Below are 7,238 nucleotides of genomic sequence, written 5' to 3'. Positions count from 1 at the left end.
GTGTACTCTTCCATTGTGTGGGAGAACCAACAGGTCTTTGTGTCTCGGCAGCCTGACAGGGAGAGAAACAACATATGGTAACATTAATGGAAACCAAGGTTGTGATTTCCAATCTGGTAAAACTACCAGAGCTTTCTCTACTTTATCTTCAAAAATTTTATTTACCACCTTACTTATTAAAGCAAAAGGTGAAAAAATATATGGTTTGTAAGAATTCCAAGAGACAGAAAAAGCATCATTTAAAATAGCTCCTGGTTCAGGGTACCAAGAAACAAAACAATCTAACTGTTTATTTATCCTGGATGCAAATAAATCTATATCAGGTGTAAAGAAATGTCTACATAATCTTTTAAAAATTTCAGGTTTCAACATCCATTCAGTGGAGTCTGAAAACTGTCTAGAATAAAAATCAGCAATAGTTTTATCTATCCCTGCAATATGTACTGCTGAAATGAAAATGTTCTTTGACAAACACCAGTTCCAAATATCTGATGCCAATTTATCTAAGTCTAAAGAGGCCATACCTCCCATGTCTTGAATATATGTTACCGCAGTTACAGAATCACACTGAAATTGTATATGGATGTTTGTGCACTTTGAATACAAAGTTTGTAAAGAAAAGAAAATTGCCAGTAATTCTAGATAATTAATATGATATTGCAATTCTAATGATGACCATCTAGCCTGAGTGACCTTTCCAGACAAGAGGTCAACGCAACCAAAACCTGTAAGCGAGGCATCTGTCCTACAATAAAATTCAACCTTATTTGGTCTAATTTGTTTACCATTTTTAGCTTTTAAATTGTTCAACCACCAATTTAAGTCTTCTTTACTTTTCTCAGACAATGTAATACTTTTTGAAAATCTAAACTTTGATCTAAACCTAAAATTTTATCCCTTTCTAAGTTACGATAATGCATTGGTGCTTCTAAAACAGCATAAAAAGCATTAATTATTGATCCAATAAAAGATGCAAGATATTGAATCACTACATAAGGTTTTTGTAATAAGGCTATGGCTTTTGACAAAATTTTCTCAATTTTTTCTTCAGTTAAAAAGACCATAAATAAGACTGAATCAACAATTAATCCAAAAAAGACAATTCTTTGACATGGAATACATACAGACTTTTTCTTATTAACTGAAAAACCAACTGATTCTAAAGTATTACAAATTAATTGTGTATTCTGTGCAAAAATATCTTTTATCTGATTCATGATTAAAGAATCATCTATGTAATATGCACAACGTACTCCATGAAATCTTAGCCATGCATAAATAGGCTTTAAAATTTTTGTGAAAACCCTTGGAGCTGAACTTAAACCAAATGGTAACACCTGATATTGCCATAGTGTATTATTCCATATAAACTTTAAATATTTTTGATAATCAGAATGAATTGGAACTGAAAAATATGCATCAGATAAATCAACCGAAGTAAAATAATCATCTCTCTGGATAAGGTCCAAAACTATTTTAAAATGTTCTTGCTTGAAATGTTAATATAAAACAAACTCATTTAATTTCTTTAGATTAATGATTGGTCTGAACTTTCCATTAGGCTTTGGAACTATAAAAATATTCGAAATAAATTCACCTTTTTCAAGACTAGAAGGCATAATTGCCCCTTTCATATATAAATCTTGTACCTCTTTATTAATAATAAGCTTTTGATCATGAGGAAAAGATATTTCTGATGGAATACATTTTTGATGAGGAGTACATATAAACTCAATCTTATAACCCTGAATGGATTCTAAAATCCAGGGATCTTCGGTAAATTTTTTCCATGCATTTAAACATGATTTTAACTTGCCTACCTGTAAAACATTTATTTGTTTGGGTAAGTTGCAGTACATGTAGCCGAGGCCGAAGGTCTTCGCCTCCCTCTAAAAGAGCCACGATAATTGCCATATTGATTATGCTGCTGGTTATAACCAGTATAGTATGGACGGCCACGTCTTTGATGATACGAGCCTCTGTCTCTGTAACCAGGTGTTCTTCTCCTGAAATACCTGTTTTCATATTTAGGAAATGCTAAGGATATTCCTGTATCGCAATTTTTTATTTCCCTGCCAATATCATCCCCAAACAATTTCTCAGTGATTGGAGTTGACTGACTACAAATATTTTTATATTTTTCTTGAGATTCGGGCGAATTATGTAACGTCTTCGCAAAGATAATTGGTATTGCACCTGACCAAACATGGTTACTGCGTCAGAAATATATTCCTTTAAAGGTAACGATAAATCTGGGCCCATTATCTCAGCCAACTTAATAATTGGCACAATTCCTGCAGCCACTAGGTTCTGAATTTCGACCAGCAAACGGTCATAACTTCGGCCTTTCTTTTCTAAAATTTTCCAGACTTCTGCATTTACAATTGGTGGCCCTAAATTTGAACAATTCTCAGGAATTTGGTATTTTTGCATTATCTCTTCAATACAACAAGCAGATGTACAAGTTGAATTTATCAACTGTGCAAGAGAAGGGGAAATGGACTTTCCACGCACAACACTTTTAAGTTTGGGAGGCGCCCATTCATTTAAACCTTGATCATTATTATTCGGGTCTTTTCCCCCAAACATAGCATCAATAAATTTGTTTGACATATTTTTCTGTAATGGAACAACATCCTCAGAAATTTCCCCATCTCCCCATCTGAAATGTCATGAGAATCTACTTGGATTCTTAATGGGGGTTGTTTATTTACGTCAAAATCATTATCCCGCTAATAATCATCATCAAAATAATTAGGGACAAACTGAGACTCATCCTCAATTTCCCAATTGTCACGCGGCTGGGGCAAAGGGCTCTGATTATTAGTTTTATTAGAATCTGAAGATCCCAGACCAAGTTTCTTTCTCAAAACATGTAAATCCTTGGCAGATAAACTATCAAAATCAATAGATGCCCCAGTATTTTTAGCTTTCTTAGAAGCTTTTTTAGGGTTCGACTTCCCCTTCTCTTTTTTACTTTTATCAACTTTTACAGCCTTTGTTTTTGTACCCTTCTTATGTGTACTTTTATCAACAGATAAAACAATAGGATCAACAACAGGTTCTACGCCTGTTAGGGTATCATTATCAATTTCAACATTAGCACGTAAATTAGGTACCAAATACTGAGCTTCAAAGCCCGAAAACTCAGAACTATCAGACGAATTTCCACGTGCAAAATTGTTACTACTTGCACGCTTGTTGCGGGGTTTCGCACCCTCACTCGAGCTCATTTTACAAATAAAACTCTAGACTACGTCTAAGAGAAGCTCGACAAATATAAAAAATAATAAACTAAAAGCTTACAATGTATAAACCGAAAACTTCCTATAAAAATTAAGTATTAAATCGGAAAAACTACTTCGAAAAAGAACATGACTTGTACTCGAGAACGCAAACATCAATAATGATGTTTACTGGTTCACCGGTTCCGGTTATGGGTATCGGTCACGTGACGGGTATTTCCGATTGTACTTTCACTTTTGTTTTCTTTAAAATGCGACTTGTAAGAGATAGCATTCGTCAATGCTACGTATACATGCGAAAGCCAGAGGCTTTTGCGAAAATAATGGTATGCAAGCCAATCACAATTAATAATTTAATACTTTTATACAAAATTGATTGATGAACATGTATCATTTACATAAAACATTATACACATGTAATAGTCATAATAACTAATAAAAATACTTATTCATCAACACCTTTTCACAGCTATTTTAATCAAATCAATTTCAACACCTTGATTCTTGAGTAATGAATGAATAAACACCTCAATTATCTCTGACAGCAAACTAAACACACTTGTGTATTGAAGACCTTTCTTCAATATACAAATTTAAAAACTCTACTGAAAATATAGCTTAAGGTCTTCAGCGTACCCGTTTATATACTATGACATGACGTGAACTTTAATGCCCCATCAGATGAAAAACAAAATGTTAAATAGCGGCTTCTAAAGTTTTGGAAGCCAGAACTACTGAAAATACTTCAATAAAATAAAAAAGAATTCTCTAATTTATATCAATTTATGATAAACTTATCCATTTCTTAAACATTAACTGCTTCAATTAACTATTTTTTCTAATTTATGTCAATGAATAATAATTAAACATACACATTTATTAAACATCTAAATTCTTCACTAATTTTTTTCCCTCAAATCTACAATTGTATATATCAAAATTAATAATAAACTTACACATTTATTTATTTATAATTTATAGGAATTATTAAAAAAAACTTACTAAAAAACTTATAAAAATGGAGAGAAACTGTCTGCCTATTTGCAAATATGCAGACGGTTCTCCCCCAAAATAGGGAGAGAACCGTCAGGGAGGAAACGTCAGGGCAGGAACTAGTAAGGGAGAGAATAGTCTGACTACCAAATGCATCGCGTAATCTAATGACAATTCGCGTAAACTTACTTTTTATGAAACTAAAAAGATTCAGTGAACAATGACTATGGTAAAAGTTGATTAGATAAAGCCAATTTCAGATACATTAACAGACTGTTTTAAAATTGATTCTTTTCTAAAACGTTAATAAAATATTAGTTCATTTTTCCCGCGATAACTCAATTCGGAACATCACTTGTCTTATGGTTTGACGCCACTAAATATTAATTAGGCTATTATAGCGTTACACAAATATCATTTACAAGTTTGCTTCTTTAAAAAGAAGCATGCGAGAGAGGTCTTTTTGTTGCTGTGAAAGATTTGTTAAAGTCGAATATATTTGGGGATATTCTTGCATAAAAGACACAATGAGTAATTATAAATTACAATTATTTAACAAAATAGAATTTATTGTAGGTCTATATATTATTGAATATAGTACGAGATCATATAATGAAAGTTTGTTTTACACTTCATTTTTTAAATGTTTTGAAAGATTATATGTTTTTTTCTTGGCGCATTAGATATAGTTTTTTTTACAAAGAGAAGTAAATTTAAAATTAATGATATATTCAAAGTATTATCAAAAAGTTTCTTGTAAAATTCAATAAGCAAATTTTCAGTTGATGTGTTTTGGAAAGTATATATTTCCTTTACATTTTCCAAAACGGGCATAAAATATGTTAATCAAACAAATTTAAGACAATGATTTACATAAAAATGTTTGTATTATTTGATTAGAACAAACAGTATGCGGTATGCCTCGATCCAACCATACATAATATTTGACGAAAATGAAACTTTAATAAAATCTTACTGATTTTCATCAAGTGCCCGGGAGTATTATGTCAAAATTTTACATATTTTGGGCAGATATATGGTCCCTTTTTCACATAATTTTGATGGGAAACCTGGTTTAAAGGTAATTTTTTGTCAACAATAACAAAATTTTAAAAAGCAAAAACTCAGATTTACGAATTTTGTTTCAAGTGTATAAAAATTTCCACATTTTATTTTATAGTTATTTTATTTTAGCTGGATTACGAAATAAATTCTTATGTAACTCAAATCAGCCACAATAACCACTGATCGTTGTACTTCATACTTATACCTTATGTCATACCGTCGCCCCTTGTGTGTTAACCTTTTCCTTTATAAAAGCGTGTTTCGACGGCTTTTTGCCCCCCCCCCTCCATTTTGAGGCCTCAAACAGTGAAAAAATGCCCTATTTAGGCCCCAAACACTCTTTTTCGTTTGCGAAATGTTGTTAAAAAAAAGTGACCACTTTTTCGGCGCCGTCCCCCATCCAAATATTACATCAGGGGGTTGCCAGAAGGGGGATGTGCCCCCTTCTGTTTGGGGGTTTTACAATATGGCCATACCACGAGACTTTTCGGGTACGGAACACGCCGATTTTTCACCCGATTCAGGTATGTTTTTTATTCATAACTTATTTATTACTCAACCGATTTTGATCAGATAAGGCGCAGAGTACCCGTAATTATATCAGTTATCCACGGTATATCAAAATTCTGAAAACCCCTGAATGGTTTTTGAGAAAATTCGAGTACAGTTTTCTTTTCATAGCCTGGGCAGAGGGGAACGGTACACACTCATTTGGCATAGCAGGCGATTTCTAGCAAGTCATATGTTTTTTGACACTATTTCATAGAAAAATACATGTTAAATCTGATATATTTACTATGTCCAATGTATCGAGTGAATGTAGTGATTTTTTAGCATATTTTCATAAAGTTATGTTGAAATGATACGGAACACACTGTTATTTCAAAAGATACGGTACACACAATTTCTGTCTTTGAAACAATTCTAAAATAAAATATATAAAAAAATTAATTTAAATTATAATGTGAGTGATTTTTTCATAGTTATACATTTTATTAATTTAAACGAGAACCCTGGGACCTGTTTTGCAAAGTATCATTATGCCTACAGTTTGATGTAAACAGGATTATTCAAAAAATAAAAGAACATTTTGAGAGTACGTTGCGAAAAATTCGATTTTATATGTTGAGCAATTAATATTTGGCTATAAAATGTTTAAAATTTTAGGGAGGGATACGGAAGACATTCAATATTTTGTTTTGTTTTGATTTTCATTTGAAAAAAATAGGTATAGTCTTTTGGATTATAAAACGTATTGTAAAATTCAAGGACATCTGTTATGTGCGATTATTATTTCATTTAATTTGTTTGTTCGAATATATAAATGACTGTCTAAACATAGTATGAATGTATGAACAAACAAGAAGTTAGGAGTAAGTTGGAAATACACGTTCCTTGCAAAATGTTGTTTAAATAATCGAATTTGGAGAAAAAACGCTGGTTTTGATGTAAGTGGATTTTTTTAAATCACGGAAAGTTTAATTTTTTTTCGGCCACATGATATTTGGTATGAATCATCTGCCAGGGTCCCAAACTAACTGCATGTATCTAAATTATCAAATTATCTACATATTAACAAATATTTCGCAGTTTTACGTGCAATCAAAGTTAATAATTTGATAATGTGAAGAACCCATATGGGAACAAGGCCTGTTATATAACGTAACGTAGTTTATACCTTAAGGGGTACTTGTAAAACTCGAAAGTCGCCACATGATAATGTCAGTTTTATGAGCCGTGAAACCAAACCAAAACTGACCTAATTACATGAATTAAAAGTTATTTTTACAGCTTCATGCCTTTAAACATTAAAAATTAAGCAATGGCGACTACATTTTTATCTGTTTGGGTCATCAGACCAAACAAATAATGGTAGCGAAATTTCAGGCTCTGATATGCTTATTTGCAAAATAAGAAAGTAGTCCGAACCCCTGG

This window comes from Ruditapes philippinarum, unplaced genomic scaffold (assembly GCF_026571515.1).
Source record: "Ruditapes philippinarum isolate M1 unplaced genomic scaffold, ASM2657151v2 ctg2357_1_1_1_1, whole genome shotgun sequence".
NCBI classification, from domain to species: Eukaryota; Metazoa; Mollusca; class Bivalvia; order Venerida; family Veneridae; genus Ruditapes; species Ruditapes philippinarum.
Note: the sequence above shows the minus strand (reverse complement) of the source record.